This window comes from Sceloporus undulatus, chromosome 4 (genome assembly GCF_019175285.1).
Source record: "Sceloporus undulatus isolate JIND9_A2432 ecotype Alabama chromosome 4, SceUnd_v1.1, whole genome shotgun sequence".
Classification (NCBI taxonomy): Eukaryota; Metazoa; Chordata; class Lepidosauria; order Squamata; family Phrynosomatidae; genus Sceloporus; species Sceloporus undulatus.
This window is the reverse complement of record NC_056525.1, coordinates 242,443,298-242,464,048: the sequence shown is the minus strand read 5'-3', so window position 1 is coordinate 242,464,048 and position 20,751 is coordinate 242,443,298. Positions and strand designations below refer to the sequence as shown.

Sequence of the window (20,751 nt, the reverse complement as noted above, 5' to 3'; positions counted from 1 at the left end):
GCCTCATCCTTTTTGAAAGACAAAGCTTTTACACACACACACACACATGCACCACTACCACCAAGGAGCGAAAAGGGCTAGTAGGTGGTTCTTTAAGTTTTAAGCTGAATGATCAGAGAATTCTTTGAAGACTTCCTAAAGCATCCCATTTTAAGAAGGAATGCATTGTCAAGGTGTGTGTGTGTGTTTGTGTGTATTTATTTATTTATTTACTAACTTACAATGCCTGATCAATCCAGAAACTTCATACTGACTAAAACGTACAATGGGCAGCATCGGTATGTTCAGATCCTGGAGAAGCATTTAAGGTCTAAGTTCACACTGACCTAAGTAGCTCACTGGTCAGAGAATTTCAGGCAGAAACCCTAGCATTTGTAAGAAAGATTTCTGAAATCATTCTAAACAAGAAGATTTCAGCTCTATTCAGATGACATCAGGTGAAATATGTAGAAGTCTGCATCTATCTTGTTCCCAGAACCGTGGAAAAGGCAATTGCACAAAATATGCATCATCACCTGTCTCTTTCTTACACAACTTTGAGAGGTAGGCTATGCAGAAAGGCAGCAACTGGCTGTTTGTTTGTTTGTTTGTTTGTTTGTTTGTTTCAGCAATGCATTTGAACAATATTTTAATGTGAACTAGCTTCATTCACCTCCCAAGGAATAATATACAACCTGGAATGTAGTTGTTTTTTTCATCAATTGGATAATACAACCCTTGTAGGATGAAGGGTAACACTGCACAATTGAACCAAGGTAAAAACAATGTGCTACTTAATACACAACCAAATCTGTATGTGCTTCCATGCACAATGGGAAATGAGCAACTATGTGCAATCAACAAATGCCTATCATGCACATCCATGAACAAATCCATGCCTTGGATACCCTATTTCTTTGAATACCTTACTTTGCGAAAAGCATGCACAATTTGTGGATTTTGCATGCAATTTATGCCATTTTGCATGCACAATGAAAAATGGCATAATTTGAGGATACCAAAGGTCCCCCAAAATATTGGGACCTGGGTCATTTGCAGCAATTGAACCATTAAAACACACTACCTATCATCTTTATCATTTAATAGGTGGAACTATATGGGCATGTTTTGTCACATCAGGATATTATCAGACAGTTGTTGGGCCTCTGTGATATGGCACAGCCCAATGCTGACATCAGTCCTGACTACCACCATCCCAAGTGTGTGGTTCTTTGAGCAATTCAACATTTAAATTTCTCACAGTGCCTCAGAGCAATATTAGATCAGGAGAACTGGGGTCTGGAAACCATATCCTAAGCGGAATGGCTCAGGAAATTGAGAATGTTTGCATGGGAAGAGAAGACTGAGAGATAATAGGATATACACTTCTAAATATTTGAATGAATACCATATTGGAGGTGGAACAAGATGGAAACATACTGCTCTGGAGACTAAAATACAAACCAATGGTTTCACATTGCAAGAAAAGAAATGCCTCCTAAGCATTAGAAAGAACGTCCTGACAGTAAGAGTTGTTCCACAGTGGTATGGTGAAGTCGTCTTCTTTGGAGAAATTTAAATAGAAGTGTATTATTCATTTATTTCATTTCTAGGGCACTTTTCTCCCAGAAAGAGACAGCAAGGCAGCTCACAAATATTGAATGACTATGTCTTGGAAGGACTTTGTCAGTGTGCCTGCATGGCAGGTGTTTGGAATGGATGGCCCTTGTGGTCTCTTCTAACCTCATGACTCTATAATTCTAATTGTGGACAATTAAAATGGTGAACATTTTTCAAGTCTTTGCTAGAGGTCTACTGGTGAAAGAGATGTCAATGTTTCTCACTGCTGCCTTCTGTCATCCATGCTAGCAAACAAAAAGCTCACTGGGGGTGCATCTACACTGTAGAAATATTGCAGTTTGACTTTGGACCTTACCTCACAGGGGTTCCAGGCACGGGATGAGAACAGAACTAAAGGGGCTGGGAATGAGTGGGGAACGAGTGGGGGACACATTTTACTGGACACAGAAGTCCCCATTCCTTTCCATTTCCTTCCCTTTCATTCCTAATCCATCCCAAAGGATGCAGTTTTTGAGAACTGTTCAGAACAGTCCTGTGTGCAGTAAAATGTGTTCCCCGCTCGTTTTATTTCTTTCCCAGCACCTTTTGGACTGTTAAGGAGCCCTGTGCGGTAAAGTCCATTGACACCCCTTTAACTGCCATGGCTCCATCCTACACAATTCTGGTATCTGTGGTTTTGTGAGGCACCAGCACTCTTTGGCAGAAAAGACTAAAGGCCTTGTAAACTGCAAATCCCAGGATTCCATAGGATGGAGATACAGCACTTAAAATGGTATCAAATGTCATTATTTTCACAGTATAGATGCACCCTAAGAATGGGACACAATTCATTTGGCTCCGGGGCTATTTCAAGCATGGAACAGTGTAGGCCCATCCTCTTTGTTTCCTACCCAGAGATTGGAAACTTGGTTGAAAATGGTTGATACGTTTCTTTAATTCCTAGCAAGTTAAACAAATCTGCATTTATATTAAAATGGAGAAATGTAACTATTACATTTATATAAAATTGCCATTTTAATGTCAATTCAGTGTCTGGACTAAAAGCCTTACAAGAATGAAGCTAAAAAATGCCACCCACGATTATTATTATTTTACTATATTATTTCTTATGTTCATGCATATCCCAGCAAAAGTTCGAGGGTCTTGAGGTTAAAACACCAGTACTCTGAATTCAAATCTACATCCTCTATAAGGTACAGAAAGACCACCTAGATTTAAGGGAGACCACCTCCCTTCTAAGCTGCATTTATTGTTTTAAAAGTGTTTAACCTCTGTGGACTGTGTTTTTAATCTTGATGTAAGCCGCCCTGATCTTAGGAAGGGCAGGATATAAATAAAAATTTTATTATTATTATTATTTAAATGAAACACTGCTTTTTAAAAAAAAAAAGTTGGCTCTTTAACACTGTCTACAATTTAATTCAATAATATAATAATCAGTGACTTCATTCTGGAATTCCAGTGTCACTCAGTTCCTTCAGTTAAAAACAAAATTTAATTAAACTTTGTCAGAAAATTTCTTAACTTAATCACTCCATTGATTTTAACTTGTTAGTTTCCATCTCCAACTTGGTCTATTGTGACCACAACCTAATTTTATTACAAAAATATTATTTTTCTTATTACAAAGACCAATGAACAATGACATAACACAAATAAAGTGAGATGGAACCTCAGAGAATCTGCAAGTGTTTTGTTGAGCATTTAAACACTGCAAGACTCACATGATTATATCTAATGCTTGGAAAATGTACTTTTGGGAAGCATAACTCTTTGGATTCCTCCACCACTACAACAGGATTCTGGTAGTTATAGTGCAAAGATTTTTCAATCTTTGACTGTCCACATTTGTATCTTATTCCCAAAGGGTTGTTGCTGCCATTGTTGCGTGTCTTCAAATGGTTTGATTTATGTTTACACTAAGGCAAACTAATCATGAGGTTTTCATCAAAAGATATGTTCAGAGGCATTTGCCATTGCCTTCCTCTGAGATTGAGAGAGTGTGACTTGCCCAGGGCACCCAGTGGGTTTCCATGGCTGAATGGGGATTTGAACCCTGGTCTTCCAGATTCGTACTCCAGCACTCAAACCTGGTGACCCTCTTTGGTCCTGGTGTTAGGCAGATTGAGGTAGGGAAGAAGTAGTAACCTTATTCCCACTGTTTATTCTTAACACCTTTGACTTTCTCATGTTTTTGAAAATTGAGCATAGCACATTCTAAACCTCCTCAATTGGTCTCTGGCCCACAAGACCAAATCTTTTCCTTTTCCAAATCTCAAAAGCACCTCCTTAAAATTTGGATATTTCAGAGTACAATTACTGCTTCCACTGATTTCAATACCTCTGTTGGATTATACCCATTGAACTTTTCTTGCTGTCTCTTCAAGACTGAATGTGGCAATCTCTGGTTAGGGCATCTCTCTGGCCCTGAGTGCCATCAGGTATAATCGAAAAGCCACACTCCATTCCATGGAAGACCATGTTCTCAAAAGGGCTGGTGACCTTGAATGTATTCCAGTGCCCCTACCACCATAATCCATGGAACAGGTGGAAATTTATGTCCCATTTCTGTTGCAGGTAAAATTCAGTGCTATATAACATGTTGCGGAGCCAACGTGGTATAGTGGTTTGAGTGTCGGACTACAACTTCCTGCTTGACTGTGTAAACCCAGTGGGTGGCCTTGGACAAGTCACACTCTCTCAGCTTCAGGAGACAGCAATGGAAAAGCTTCTCTGAACAAATCCTGCCAAGGAAACCCCATGACAGGTTTTCCTTAGGGTCACCATAAGTGGGAAACATCAGCAATCACACCATGCTGCAGGTAGGAAGAATCTTCTGAATATTCTTCTGAAAACGTAATTTGCTAAAGAGGGCTTGACAAGACCATGCATTATCAGACAGAGCTGGCTGTAACCTGGCTTTCCTCTTATCTATCAGCCTCCAGAGGAGATCTGAAAATAGTTTAAAAAGCTGAGGATATTGCTGTTTTTTTTCTCTTCACCAATCCTTTTCTTCTTCTTTTTTGTATGAGTGTCTGTATGAGCATCAGAGCAGAATTGTTGACAGCAAGGATCAGAACATCCTCTTGGTATAAGCCATTCTGCAGGGCTGTGTTCCAGCTGTTTGTCGCTTGGTAGGTTTTATATTCGAGCAGCAGACGTTAATTCCATTAATTACCATAGAATGGGGGTCAGGTGAGGTACTAGCAATGATGTTCATGTATGTTTTGCATAATCTGTGGCTGCGTTTCAGCTGCACTTAGTTCATGTGTTGTTTGCAAAATGTAGGGAAGACAAAATGTTCAGAAACCAGGCTAAATGTACATTCTCAATTGTTAAGCACTCTCAATGTGAGGCTGTCCTTGATGTTTGGATGGGAGCTTTGGCAGCTGTGGGAAGGTACAAATAATAAGGCTGGAATTCAGTAAAGGACATATGTGTACAGAGGTGGACTTACATTTGCAGGAAATAGAATCTAGCAGTTTTGTGGCACCTGTATTTAGCAAAAGGCTACTGTTATTTTACTACATAAGAGAGTCAATAATGTGACCATAGCACATTGAGACTAATGCACATCAAGACTGATGTACATCCAGAGCAACGCACATTGGGACTGATGTACAATGTATAATGGGCACTGATGCACACTGGGTGTTCCCAGTTATCATCCAGATGTGGGCTGCATCCACACTGCTGAAACAATCTGATTTGACACTGCTTTAACTATCATGGCTCAATACTTTGGAATTCTGGGAATTGTAGTATGTTGTGGCACCAGAGCTTTGCAGAATTCCATAGCATTATGCAATGGCAGTTAAAGTGGTGTCAAACTGAATTATTTCTGCTGTGTGGATGTACCAAATGGCTAGGGAGTGCTGGTGCCCTGATACACATCTTCACAATTTACTGGAAATATTCTGCCGCATCTGTGCTAGATAGCAAAGTATGCATAAAGTTTTGCAACATAGAGAATGAATGATTTTAATTTGATTTTCCTATGTTGTGGGACAAATCAAATTTCTTTCCACTGTGTTCTCTTCATATTGCCAGAAATGATTTTGTGCACATTATTTTTCTGTACAAATCTCACTGGTTTTGTATTGAAAACACATCGACTGACCAGGAAATAGTCTTTTCCCATGTCTGTGAAAAAATGTGGTTTTTCCCATACGTCGTACTCATGCCTCAAAATCTGTGCAGTGATCCTAATAGTGTGTGAGCAGAAATTACTTTGCCTGAGGTTCACCAGTTCATCATGGCTTGGGTCCAACTTAACTTTGAGTTGGTCTCCTCCTCTGTGTCTCCTCATTGAGATCTCTGGGTGTTTGTAATGCATAATTTTAGCTTTACAATTCTAACTGCAGCTTCTGTCTCATCTTGAGTGAGCAAATTCTACAAATACTTTTTTTGGTTGTTTTTTACAGCTCTGTCAGCTCAAGGCATTCTGCTGACTGAGGCAAACACTAAAATTATTCCCCTCCATCCACACAGATGCTGGGCACTTAACTACATGGAATGGGGTAGTGTTTAGGACATTCAGGGCAGGCTGTGTGACTGACATAGTAGGCACAACCCACCCATAGAAAGGAACAGAAGGGGAGGGCAGAACAAGCATCCCGGGTGTAGTGTTTCCCCCAGCAATTGCCACTAGAAGTAGTTGCCTTACTCTGCCTAAAAACAGGACCAGCCCAACTTGTGTCTGTGTTGAGCAATAAGAGGTATCAAAAGAAGATATGTCCAAACATGTCAAGTTTATGTCACACAATCATTTTTATTCTGTTAAATTCACTCTCAGCATTATATAGTGCTGAAAAATCATTTAAGAGTGGGAGAGAAGATGCCATTTCTTGTGAAGTTTTGTGGGATAATACTCCATACTCTCCTACTCTTCTACATATCCTCCTACTCTACTTAGGGAGCATACCACTCCACTGACTGTGTTTCCAGGCACATTTCAAAGGTCTGATTATGACCTATCAGATCCTATTACAATCTGGGTTTAGGTGAAATGAAGGACAATACTCTCCTCTAGCTGGATTTGGAGATCTTCAGGGAGGCCTTCTCTCTGACCCATCACCCTTGCAGGGATTCTAGTGAGAGCACTGGAGAGGGCGTCCTTGGAGCTGTTCCCAGGTTCTGGAACAGTTTCCTTTTCTAGAGAAGCTAGATTGGCTTCTTGGACTATTTTATTTGCCGGGGAAAAGACATTTTAATAACGGGCTGCATTGCCTGCATTTGCTGCTTTTTAATGGCTATGTTTTTCAATTATTTTTTAATTCTAATGATATTTTGATGATATTTTATTTAAGATTTTTGTGATGTGAACTCTTATCTGTATCTGTTTCAGTTTTTGTAAGACACCATGCAGCCTAGACAAGGGGAAAATAGATTTGTCAGTTGTTGTTGTTTTTAAATCCCTCATCCTCCTTCCTATCATCATCATCTTAAAAGATTGAGAGTCACAGGAAGATAAGCTGGAAAACTGGAGCAGAATGATCATAACTATTATAACAACCACTTGTACCATTACAACAATTACTAAAGGGTGCATAGCTTTTCTTCCCATTTCTTGTCTTCTTTCCTTCAAGGCTATATCATAAATGATGTTAATATGCCCAATGGTTATTAATTCTATTTTTTAAAGGTGGCAATATTCCCTTTGCCTCCCACTCTTTCCAGCACCTTATTCTTATTCTCCAGTCTTCTAGTTTGTTTTGTTATGACTCCCACTCTGTCCAAGAAAACCTAATGCTCCCCAATGTGCTGAAGGGTAGATACATGGGCCTCAAGTTGCTGGACCTTCTCTTCCAACAGGGCCACCAACTTGCACTTGCTCCAGATATAGCTAATCAATTCCTCCAGCAAGAACACAAACATACCACAGCTCTTGCAGGTGACTGCAGTAGCTCCTTCACCCTCCATATTCAGGAGTCTTAAGTAGGCACTGAAACAAAACTCAGGGCTTCCCACACCAAACCCTCTTGCTAAATGCCGCTGCAAAACACCTGTTGGCTGTGCCTGTTAAATGAGCTCCTGTTTACCAAGCTCCAGGGACTACATCTGAAGCTCCTCTCCTAACCAAGTCTTTGACTCACTTCCTCTGAGTAAATGCCTTGCCTCCCTTAGATCATGTGCTCAGGACTGGGACCTAGACACAAAGGATCTGGACCTAAACACAAAAGAGCAATAGAACACAATAAGCAAGCTATCGTGCTTGTTGCTGGCTGGAGGGAACTAGATGCACCATCATCCTGCTTGCCAGCTCCACAGAATTCATTCAGTAGATGTGGTTTCCTGACTTCTGAACATATTTTTTTTTTGCAGGGTTGGACTAGGAGACAGATTGTAGCTACATCACTGTAGCTATGTTTTCCGTTCAGGACTCAGCCTATAAACTTGAAGAGCAATGCAGGAGAATGATTTTTTCCCCACTTTACTGAGAACTTCTGATCAGGGCTATGAAGATTTTTTACTAGAATCTTATATAAATTTAGAAGGATGAGAATGAAAGTTTGACACTCTGGCCTTGTTAAAGCCAATTGATTTCCTTTTTCGAGATCTCCTGAGTATATTGTAACTGCATGGGCAAGCAAAGAAAATGAACTCCCACCATGAGTAATAATACTGAGAAAGGGCTAAGATTAATCAAGAAGTCTTAATCCCAGCTTCCACATTAATAGGATCTTCCTGATTTGGATGACAGGATTGCTGATAATATTAGCTTTTAATGGATAGGTATCAAATATTTACCTACATTGTTAGGAACTGCTGGAGCAATCAATAATGCAACTCTTATCAAATGCAATGAGGGATCTAATTTGAGTGCTACTGGATTGAAAACACAACAAACTGCATTATTTAAAGAGAAATCCCCCCTTTGGGGAGGGGGCTTTGCTACCACAGCATAGAGTAAGAGCAGCAAAGAGAAAGTTTGGAATGTCAGATTAAAATGATACAGGTTGGTATGTTATTCTTTGGCAGTGGTTCCCAACCTTCCTAATGCCGTGACCCTTTAATACAGTTCCTCATGTTGTGGTGGCCCAAATCCATGAAATTATTTTCATTGCTACTTCATAACTGTAATTAAATAGGTGTTTTCCAATGGCCTTAGGTGACCCCCATGAAAGGGTCATTCAACCCTCAAAGGGGTCCCGACCCACAGGTTGGGAACCACTGTTCTTTGGGGTTCCTCACTTATTGTCATTTTTTCTTGAAAATAACATCATAGTTTTACCAGGATGGCAATGCTCCTGTTGACATTAGGGCAGGGTTAGGGAACTGCATTGGGGCCAATTTTCATCCCTATGTCCCCACCTCTTGGGCCACACTGGCACACCAAAATGCCCAGACCCTCTACAAAATTTTTGAAAAAATATTTTTCCTGTGGATCTTTTTACCCCTAAACTTCTCCCAAATGCTCAAAACTACTTCATGATGTATCCTTTTTGCTCCCCAATTGCTCTACATATATTAAAACATGCCAGAGCCTCTAAAAATTAATTGAAAATCAACTGAAAGTGACCAATGTTACTTCTGGTTCTAATTTTGGCTATTTGTGGCCAAGTGGGGTGGAGGTATTAAGATACATTTTAAAGGGTCAGTAGGTGCATGGATTTGGGTTGGGGCTTGAGCCCTTTTGGGTTGGGAGTGATTAATTGCCTTGTTTCTATTTAATTTTTAAGGGGAATGCTGGGTTCATGAACTTCACTTGTGGGCCCTGAGTAGTACAATAGGGTGCATTCCTGTTGCATCTCTTACCTAAATTAGACTCCTTTGCTGCTCTGAAAAGCAGTAGATCTGTCTCTTGCATAGGGATAGAAAGAATATTGGAAGAATATTTATAATGGTTGAAAAATGGTTTCCCAATTGTACAAAAGTCTGACAAGGAGCGTTCTAGATGGATCTTTGCAACTCAGGATTTATTCTGCTCAAAAATAAATTCAAACAGTATCAATCAACTTGACATTTAAAACAGCAGAAAAAAGTCACAGTCTAAAACATATTGAAACATATATTCACTTAAAACACTTTAAAACCATGTTCTGTACAAGCTGAATGAAATTATGAGACACCAGTTCCTCTAATAAAGCCATGTTTTAATATGATGTTGAAATAGGCTTGAAAAAAGTCTGACTGAGCATAGGCTAGAACATATTTGAAGGCCTACTCTGTTGCAGTGCAGGCAGCAAAGAAAGTATTTGCACCATTGCATCTGAAAGGAGCAATCCTGTGGAACTGTTTCAAGTGGTCAGAGGTTTATTTAACATTGGTGCCCAACAGCCCACTGCAAATAATTTGCATGGCACTTTGCAGATAAGGTCATTCAGATCCATTCTGACCTGGATGCTGTAGCTGATAATTTTCCAGTGGATGTTACCTTGGCTTTTTTTTATCTGTCTAGTGTTACTAGATACTTTTCAGTTTGTGAAGCCTGAGGATGAGGACAGGATCCTTGGAGAGATGAAACCCTTCCACATGTGTGCTAGACCATTACCCTTCGTTGCCTATCAAACAGGCCAGAGGGTGAAGAGAGCATTCCAACTTGCCAGAAGGAGGCAGTTATGAGGGCTTTGCTGATAAAATCATCCCTGAATCCCTCTATAATTGATAATAATAGAGTCCAGTGTCCAACCTACATTTTGGGCTAATATATCATAGTGTGTAGTGGCCTCCCAACTCCAGGGGATTCTGCATTAAACTGATTATCCAGCTCCATTTCAATCTGTTTTCAGTCCTGGACAATATAAGAAGGTCCTCAATCTGGAGTGGTGCTTCTTCAAGGCCTCTGATCCAACATGTTGCATTTCATTATGCTCTTTAAATCTAAGCAGAACAACTTTTTTCATTTGTAAGTGTGTGTGTGTGTGTGTGTGTGTGTGTGTAGTTGGGTTGCCTTTATTTCTGATGAGCAACTTTCCATATGAACATGATATCTCAAATGCTATAGTCACAGTGTGACTGAATGGATTTTTAGAATCCTGAAAGATTCTAGTAGGAGCTGGAAAGTTGTGCAGATGTATATCTTGTTGTTTTGTAACATATGTGAACCAAAGCCCTCTGTCTTACAAATAGCTTGCGTGCAGTGTTGTCTTCAGCTGCATGGACAGAACTGGTTCAACAGGCACTGCACTGGTGCATACCTGTCCAGATACCTGCTGGTTCCATCATTCAGGTCAGAAGTTATGTTCCCAGCCTCATTGGGGGGTGGGGCAGCATGATTCATTTTCCCTGCTCACACCAACTGCACTTTCTCTCCAGTAACCTCAGAGATGTGGTACAATGTGTTCAAGATAACTGTGGATATTCCAAAGATAACTGAATGTTTATTAATGGAATGAGATGATACATATTGATGGCAACATTGGTAGCATGGAGGAGTGAGAAAATTAAGGTATTTGTTCCAGTGCTATGGGAAATATATTTATTGTGCAGTGGGTTGTGAACAATCCTTTATTGCTTATGAATTTTAGAAGTGCTGGATAATTTTCTTTGCAGTTTTTGCATTTGCTGGTTTATGTCTCTTGGCCTGGTAAAGGTGATGATGGTGTTGAAGGTTTTAAGAAGTTGTATGTTTTATAGTTATTAAATTGCATTGGGATGTTTTTAACATGTTGTTGGTGATACTTGTTTGTTAAATGTTCTATTGTATCACTTTTGTTGTACACTGCTGTGATCGAATTTGGAATTTGGAATAGCGGTATATAAATAAAATTTTATTATTATTATTATTATAACAGAGAGATTTAAATGATGCAAATCAAAGCACTCTGTGAACTTTAAAACCGCTGATCCCCAACTGTGAAAAAGTGTTGTCTTTTAATAGCTACATTTATTTTATTCAAAAAAGAAAGGAAAGGAAAGGAGAAAGCTGTCTAGTAGCACCTTTATGACAGGATTTGTGTGTGTGTGAATTTTAATCTATTTCTTGAATAGCATAGGAGTACATTCTTCAAGCCACAGGTATATACGCACATTGCATAGTTATGGGGATGTGATCCACCTTTTAATTGCATCATGAAAACTGTATTCCAACACAGGCTGAATGGCCATCTGTTGACAGTGCTTTGATTGTTTCTTCCTGCATGGCAGAATTAAGTTGGACTGGATGGTCCTTGGAGTCTCTTCTATGTCTCTATAGAAGTGACTCTATAGAAATCTGAAGAAGTGGACTGATATCAGCAGAAACTTATGCTAAAATTAATCAGTTATGGCACTGCTCCCCCACCCAATTTCTTTTCTTTCTATACTGCAACATACTCATAAAGCTGTCTCACAAAAAATGGATTCTTTGTTTGTATCTACAATAAGCAGACCAAGAAATGACTATGGTGCCATCCTATGGAATCCTGGGATTTGTAGTAATCATATTTTTCCACGAGGGAGTAGATTCGTCTGCACTATAGCACTGGTACTCTTTTAGAACAGAACTCTAATGACATTACCAAAAAAACAATTCCCAGGATTCCATAGGATGAGCCCATGAGAGTTTGATTGGTATCAGACAACAATACAAATGAAGTGTAGATACTTTCAGACATAAAACCTGAGAGGTCTTTAGATTTATTTTATTTGCTCATTGATTATGGTCTGTATTTTTCTTTGTTGTTCTTGTTGTTATATATTCTTTTTAATCTTGATTCTATTGTATTTCAAATTCCTGTGGTGGCAATAAATGTTTTTGCTTGTCTTCCCTGGTGAATGACTGTTTGCCCCCTTTTGATGCATACAGTTTCAAAATGTTACAGGCTATGAAGTGGTGGGATTTATTTCCTTCCTGCCTTCCTTCCTTTCCTCTGTGGCTCATATGCAAATCTAAAAAGACTTAAGAAAAAATAATTACTCAAAACTGTGTGCAGATCTTCACTAGAAGATTAATTGTAATCCCAGTAGGGACATGCAACGTTTGTCTGAGATAGTTTGCTCACAATGTTGGAATTCTTTTTGTCCTTCTAGGAAAAAAAACTTTAGATGTGTTTCTGCTTCTAAATGTACATCCATTTTTGCTTTAAGTGAAGCCCAGAAACAGTGTAAACCTCACGGACCCAATTCATCTCTGGAACTCCTTCAGACCACATCTTTGCTGCGGTTTCAGTAGCTGCTACAGATAAATCCAACTGTTGGGAGCATAATTCTGCAGAGAAACAACGTCCAAGCTCTCTCTGCACCATGCTTTCCAGTACAATAGCTGATAATAATTTTGCCAGTAGAAAACCAGCACGTGAGAACCAACATGGAGTAGTGGTTTGAATGTTGTACTAGGACTCTTGGAAACCAGGGCTACATCTACAGTGCAGAATTAATGTAGTTTGAAGCCACTTTAAAAGCCATGATTCACTGATTTGGAACTGTGGGATTTGTAGTTATGTGAGACATTTAGTCTTCTCTGTAAGAGAGCCCTAGTGTCACAACAAACTACAAATCCCAACATTCCATAGGATGACAGTTAAACTGATGTCAAACTGCGTTGATTCTGCACTGTAGCAGCAGCCCAAAACTCAGATCCTTACTTAGCCAAAGAAATCTACTGGGTAGTCTTGGGCAAGTCATTCGGCAAGTCATTCTTTCTCACTCTGAACAAATCCTGCCAAGAAAACCTCATGCTAGATTGGATTAAAGATTGCCAGGTTGAAAGAGAAATGAAGGTGCACAGCAGCCACAGTTGCAGCAGTACTAGAAGAATGGAGTGATCCCTGACAGATTCAGCAGTGAAAATCATTTTGGAAGTTGTTTACACCGGTCTAAAGAGTTTATAAGACTAGGGAGATCCTGTGGGAAAATGGGAGTTTAACGGCAGTTAAACAAGATTCAAATTTAAACAAAACTTGCATATTTGGCTGGTTTATCACATTAGGGGACTGCCCAGATGAAATAATGCAAAGTTAATCGGAAGGCAAAGCAGAGAAAAATGGCAGCTTTTTTACTTTCGGGTTGTTGTTTTCTCTGCTTTGCATTTGGATTAACTTTGTGTTATTTAATGTTAACAGTGACGTTGTGTGATAAACTTTGAGCATTTCTGGGTTTTCTCTAATTTAAATCTCGTTTAACTCTCGTTTTCCTGTAGGATCTCCCTAGTGTGATAAACTCATAAGTATTATTAGATGGAAAGCCCCCCCCCAAAAAAACCCTACATTTTGCTAGTCTTTTTTTTTTTTGTCTCCTTCAACATTTCAAATTTTTGCCTGACTAGGAACTGCCCATATTTGCTTTAAATTCTCTTCACAGAAAATGTTTGGTGGCTCAAACATCATTTTTTAAAAGAATTCAAACAAAGCCAACACTCAGATGCTTAAGGAAATGAGTAAAACCAGCCTTACCTCTCAGTGAGATACAAACATAAAATCATAAAGTTGGAAGAGACCTCAAGGGCCATCTTGTCCAAGCCCCTGCCAGGCAGGACCAAACTATCAAAGAACTCCTGGCAGATGGGCACCTAGCCTCTGCTTAAAAACCTTCAAAGAAGGAGATTCCACCACTCTCTGAGGCAGTAGCATCTTCTAGTGTCAAACAGCTCTTATTGTCAGAAAGTTCTTCCTAATGATGAGGTGGAATGTCTTTTCCTATAGTTTGAATCCATTACTTCATGTCCTAGTCTCTGGAGCAGCAGAAAACAGGCTTGTTCCACCATCAGTATGACATCCCTTCTAATATTTAAACAAGGCTATCATATCACCTCTTAACCTTCTCTTCTTCAGGCTAAACATACCCAGCTCCATAAGCTGCTCCTCATAGGGTACGGTTTCTAGATGTTTCAAAAGTGTGGTCACAATCCTAATTGGTTCAGTTTAGGAGACAGGTGACAGCAGGGACTAGTGACTGAAGATTATGATGATAATCTGGTCTGTTTACTTTGGGCAGCATAATGCCTTTGGTTGGCACTAATAATTGTATGATCTCCAAATTGTGACCAAAAGTGTTCAGGATACTTTTATTTATTCATATAAAAATTGCTGTCCTGCTCTTCAAATACAAAACAAAGTTTTAGGTATGGCTACCTGAAGGATTACACTTTTTTTTTGTTATGAATTCATTTAAATGGCAAAATCTTCGGTAGAGACCAGCTTGCAAATATAGCTAAAGAGTTTTGATGGACAGACAACATCATACATATAATACTGATGGGCATGCAGGAGTGCAAATTCCTGCTTTATTGAGTGCATTATTCTCTGAGCTGCAGTCACCTTTCAGTCTTGCATTAGGGATAGAAACAATATCCAAAAAAAAAAAAAATCAAAAAATATTGGGGGGAAAATGAGGGGGTAGCATCAAGAAACCCTGACAAGAATCCTGGACTAACAAACATATTTGTAGTTTGGGACTTATTTTGTGCAAAATTTGTATGTGGGTATTTTGCACTGAAAACAGCTTTTTCTGCCTGGGGGACAGCGTTTTCTACACAGAAAATAATATTTATGTGTGCTGACCTTTAAGATAATATTTGGAAATAGATGATTTGCACTATGCAGGGGCATTTAATTAAAAAATTGTACATGGTTGATTTGTACTGAAAACAGGTCTTTCTACCAGGAAGCAGGGTTTCTGTGCTTCCTGTGTTGTTGTTTTGTGCCTTCAAGTCATAGCATGGGGTTTTCTTAGCAGAGGGGGTTTGCCATTGCTATCCTCTGCGATTGAGAGAGTGTGACTTACCCAGGATTATTGAGTGGGTTTACATGTTCTAGCTGGGATTCAAATCCTGGTCTCAGCGTTGCAGCTCAGTGCTCATTACTATGTCACTCTGGCTCTATTTTCTGCACAGAGAAAGCTGTTTCCCATGCAAAACAATGACATGCAAATTTTGCATGGAAAAGTCCTGAATTGGGAATAGGTTTCAAAAACTAAATGGTTTTCAAAGTCTTTCTTGGAGTGAGAAGGAAATTGCTAAAATTACTCACTGCTTCCTTTGAAAGGAAATTTAGCAAAGAATTACATCTCTGTCTTGCAGTTTTTAAGAAGGCTATGAAGAGACATTTCTGCAAAATGGTCCTTTAAACTGTTTTAATGTGTATTGATTTCTTCATTTAATGTTTTACTGCTCAAATAGTATTATACTGATGATTTTAATGGCTTCATTGTTCAGTCTGTTTTTAATGGTTTATTTATTAGATTTATATCCTGCCTTACCCCCATAACTGGGTATAAGGTGGCTTCCAGCATTATTAAGGAAAACTACTAGTGAGTATCAGAAGCCACTTTGAACTCTGTCTTTTAGTGTATTTCCACATGGCACAATAAAAACAGTATGATATCACTTTAATTTATATGGCTCCTGTGGAATCTTGGGATTTGTACTTTTGCAATGAATTTATATTTTTTTTGCATGAGAGTTCTAAAGCTAATGTTTAAAGAAGGGCACTCATCAAACTACAAATCCTTGAATTACAGATGATGGTGTCCTTATCAAACTGTGCAGTATGAAACTATTATTAGTGGAAAGGGAATAGAAATATAATAAATAAACAAGCAATAACAGGCAGCATGGTGTAGTGGTTTGAGTGCTGGTCTAGAACTCTGGCAGACCAGGATTTAAATCCCACTAAGCAATGAATATCCACTGGGTGGCCTTAGGCAAGTCACAGTCTCTCGCCGTAAGAGGAAAGCAATGACAAATCTCTTCTGAATAAATTTTTCCAAGAAAACTTTATTATAGGATTTCCACAGAACCACTGTAAGTTGGAAATGACTTGGAGACAGACATTACCAACAACAAAAATATAACTAAGAGTAGTTAATTGGTGTAGTTATTTGAACATCAGACTAGGGATCATATCTCATGGACAAAAAACCCAACTACACCCCAATAGAATGCATCTGGGTTGCATGATGCAGGCAGGAATTATCACATGTAATTTGCTTCCTATTCCACTGGATGAGTGCAGCCCAGCTGCATCCCGAGTGCCAGGTGCACTTTGCAAACTGTTTTTCAAAGCTGGGAGCTTTCTGACTTTGAAATGGATGGGAGACCTCCAATCCCCTTGGATGCAGCCAGGCTGTATTTGCCTGGTGGGATCAGCAGCAAAGTATGTGTGATAATTCCCACCTGCATCCTGAAACCTGGCTGTATCCCATTGGGGTGCAATCGTTTTGTTTGTTTGTTTGTTTGTTTGTTTTTTGTCCATGCAATAAGCAACTAGGACTCTGGAGTCACTGGGTGACCCTGGGCAAGTCACAATCTCTCACCCTCAGATGATGGCAATGGCAGACCCCCTCTGAACAAACCTGCCAAGAAAACCACATGGTAAGTTTGCCTTAGAGTCTCCATAAATTGGAAACAACTTGAAGGCACACAACAACAACTGCAAAATTGATTACATTTAAAATTAAAATGTTGCCATAAAACAGTATGCACCCACCCACACATATACACATATACATATATTCTGTGCCTCTGTTCTAGAAACACTGAAAATAAAATATACAGGAGATATTTAGAACATATATTCCTGTCTCACTGCCTCAGTTCCCCTCCTTAATTGTCTAAAGTCCCACATTTCAATCTTTCACGGCCCTTTGCTTGCCGATTCAGAAGAAGCTGCTGTAACTACAGTCTCCTGAATTAAGGTTTGCACCATTGAACCGATGTGTTTTGTAGGATTGGATTACATGCCACACTGCAGATAGATACGTTTAGGCTTGAGGGCACTTTGAAATGTATCTCTTCCCGGGTTGCAGGTTATCATGTTTGTTTTAATCTGGAACACAAAACAGATTGATTGCTTACAAGGAAAACATTCTGTTTGTGCACACCTCCCGGGGGGTTGGAATGCACTGCTGATCTTAATGGTAAATTCCAGTTCAATCTGGGAGCCTTTCAGGCTTTGCTGAATGACTAGGATTGCTCTCCCGCCCACTCCTGTCTTTCTGTTATGTCAGGTAAAGGTTCTGCCTATTTGTGATTCTAAACAGCAATTTCCATGCTTCTAGGCTGGGCCTGTGACATAAAACTGGGTGCATTTCACCTACTTGGTCATGCTTATACATCCTGATCACTGCTAGATCTTGGGGAAAGATTGCTGTTTTGGACTACAGCTTTCATAATCCCCCAGCCATAATGGACACTGATGAATGTTTGCTGCTTAACAATAACTGTATGACCTGGTGAGTGCTGCAGCTTGGAAAAGTTATTACTTTTGATTACAACTTCCAGAAGCCTCTGTTTACCATGGTTCCTGGTGATGCTGGCTGGGCCATTCTTGAGAATTGTACTTTAAAGCTATAACTTTTCCAGGTTTTTGGTGCATTTAGCTATGACATGGTTCATTTTTCAATATCCAGACCTGTTATATCCTATGAAATTTCACTTACAACACGATCAGATCTCTTGGAGTAAGGGGTAAATCAGAATGCTATAGTCCTCAGGATTTCATGTCTCTCATTTTTGTGATACATTTTTCAGTTTACTACAGTAATGCATATAGTAATACATATAGAATACATATGTAATGTATATACAGTAGAAAACCCTCTCCATTGATGCCCCCTTGTGAGGGAGAGGCTTGCGTACACTAATGAAATTGCGAGTTATGCTGGGGTGGTATAATAGCCACCCGGTAGGGCCTCCCATGCCAGACAGGTCACAACCAAAGGGTCTGACCAAGAGTGCCAAAGGGCAGGATGGACTCTCCAGCCTTATGGCAACCATCCTAGGAGGAGGAAAACTCTAATCCCAAACCTGGGCAGATAGTGCTCGTCTAACTGTGTAAGGTCAACCATCTAAGAGAAGGAAACTCTAATCAAACCTACGACCCGAGGACCTCGCTGCTGCCATCCGTGCTTGTCAAGGCCTCAGTAGTCGAACCTCTGGTTTAAAGGGTGAGGCCAGTTCTATGCACGCTGCGCTCCACCAGAAAAATCCATTGCACAGGCTGGAAGGATACATCCAATGTCATCAACGGGCCTGTAGAAAGCACGGATGAGTCCTTGCTGAGTCTTCGTTCGTGAAGAAAAGCCAGAGAGAGAGAGAGAGAGAGAGAGAGACAGACAGACAGACAGACAGACAGACAGACAGACAGACAGACAAAAACATATAGAAAAATGCACATTTCAGGGTCAGCTTTGTTTTGAAGTGAGCCCTTTTGGAGAAATTATGTTTAGAAAGAGACATTTCTTACAAAACACCATCATTTCTCTCCAGATTTTTTACTAATTTGCAAATTAATAAGAAAGTGAAATATAAACAAATGTATGTAACATGGATATGTACAACAAATAGGCTGATTCCTCCCTCTCCATTTACTTGGCATGACACTCTCAGGGTGTGGTGAGCTAGATATGAAACGAATTAACTAAGTCGAGGAACAGATTGCAAACACATCAAAACATATGTAAACACCATTTATTCAACAGACTCATTGAAATTGGGAATATCAATAAGATTTAAGCCTAAAAGTCCTGTTAAATTGGACCAAAGGTTCATCCAGCCTGTTTCCAATGCTTTGCACAAGTTGAAGGGAAAAGCAATAACACTCCCTTTCATTTATCCCTGGCATTTAGGATTTTGTAGCACACAACCACTGAATTTGGAGGTTTAGTTTCAGTCTCTCAGTGGCTATAAACCAAAATCATATACTGTGAAGGCAATGGCCCATTTTACGCACCCTTGACATGGACAATAATAAAAATAATAATTTAAAAAATGATTTCTATCCTGCTTTTCTGTTAACAACAATCAAAGCAGCTTACAGTAAAACCAATTCGATATACAATACATAGTAACTTATATCACAACCCCAACTCCCCCGTAAAACAAGATTAAACACATTAATTTAAAATTAATCTTTTAAACTCACTAGCAATAACAATAATGATAATAATAAGTTTACAAAAATTTTGAGTGAGTATAAAGTGTAATATGTGACGGGAGGGGAATTGATTTTGTTTGGCTGTAAAGAGACCTGGTAGCACCTTTGAGGCTAACTAAGAGAAAGACATTGTAGCATAAGCTTTCATAGACTTGGTCTAAGGAGATTACTACACATGGATTTAAAACTGTGATGATAGTATCGAGAGCCAGTGTGGCACGGTGGTTTGAACATTGGACTACAACTCTGGAGACCTCGGTTTGATTTCCTGCTTGGCCATGAAACCCACTGGCTGGCGTTGGGAAAGTCATATGCTCTCAGCCTCAGGGGAAGGCAATAGCAAACATCCTCAGAACAAATCTTCCCACAAAAACCCCATGACAGGTTTGCCTTAGGGTCTCCATTAGTCAGAAATAACTTGAAGAGACACAACAACAAATGGCACTAGAGCTCTCTGACAGAGAAGGCTAAATATTCCATGAAACTACAAATCTCAGAATTCCATGGTATGGAGCCATGGCAGTTAAAGCAATATCAAACTGCATTAATTCTGCAGTGTAGATGCAGCCCAAAGACTGACTGGCTTTTAAGATGGATTTCAGGGACATTTGCAGGCAGGACAATAATGCCACAATCATAATTGAGAATATAATCCAGTTATGATGCCCTAACTCTAACACAGGGCATCATAACTAAGAGGATGCCAGTCTGATCAATGATATTACTATTATCGTCATCATTGTCATCCTCCTCCTCATTTTTTTCTTTCCAACTCAGTTCAGTTTTTCAAACACTTTATTGTAAGCAAGCTCATCTTAGCTTATGAGTCACTGTTGCCCTTTATTTCAGAGTCTGCTTATTATTTTGGTCCTCTGAATCTGACTTCATTGATTTCTGAGCTACCGGCACACAGTGCTAGAAAGAGGGAGAGAGAGAGAAGAAAGAAGAGAGGGAGAAAAGATGAAGAAAGAGAGAGGACAGAGGAAAATGTCATTTCTCCAGGACTGTATTTCATAATCATAATGGAGGCATGGGGAGGAGGGTGTTTTTACCAATTCTATTTTTCCACCAAAGATCAAATTCCATCCTCCTTGGAATCCAAATGTATGATGAAGACTTGTGTTGTTTCCTAAGAAGGCAGAAAATATTATTTTTCCCCTCCTTTTGAATCATTGCCTCATATAATGAGGTGCTTTGTTTTACATCCGTGTCCCTGATTTTTTTTCATCCTTTTTTGGATGAATTTGGTGATGGAAACAGACAAGTGTGACTGAAATAACACTGCTTTTTTATTATTTTTGCTTCAGGCTTGCTCCACAATGCTGAGCAGACTAAATAGCAGTCAGGTTGGTAAACAGGGTTGCTGAATGTTGCTGTATGGGGCTTTTCAGAGGGT

General features: G+C 39.5%; 1 protein-coding gene across 2 annotated transcripts in view; it reads left to right on the top strand.

Moving 5' to 3' along the window:
* Positions 1-20,751, top strand: part of FAM135B (family with sequence similarity 135 member B) — a 177,239-nt gene that overhangs the window by 42,156 nt on the left and 114,332 nt on the right. The window contains exon 1 of one of the 2 annotated variants that reach the window (XM_042465811.1): positions 4,300-4,382. The exons of the other annotated variant lie outside the window; for it this stretch is intronic. The gene's annotated coding sequence lies outside the window, so the exon portion shown is untranslated. Of the gene's footprint in view, positions 1-4,299; positions 4,383-20,751 lie in introns of those variants that run through there. 2 annotated transcript variants of the gene reach the window in all.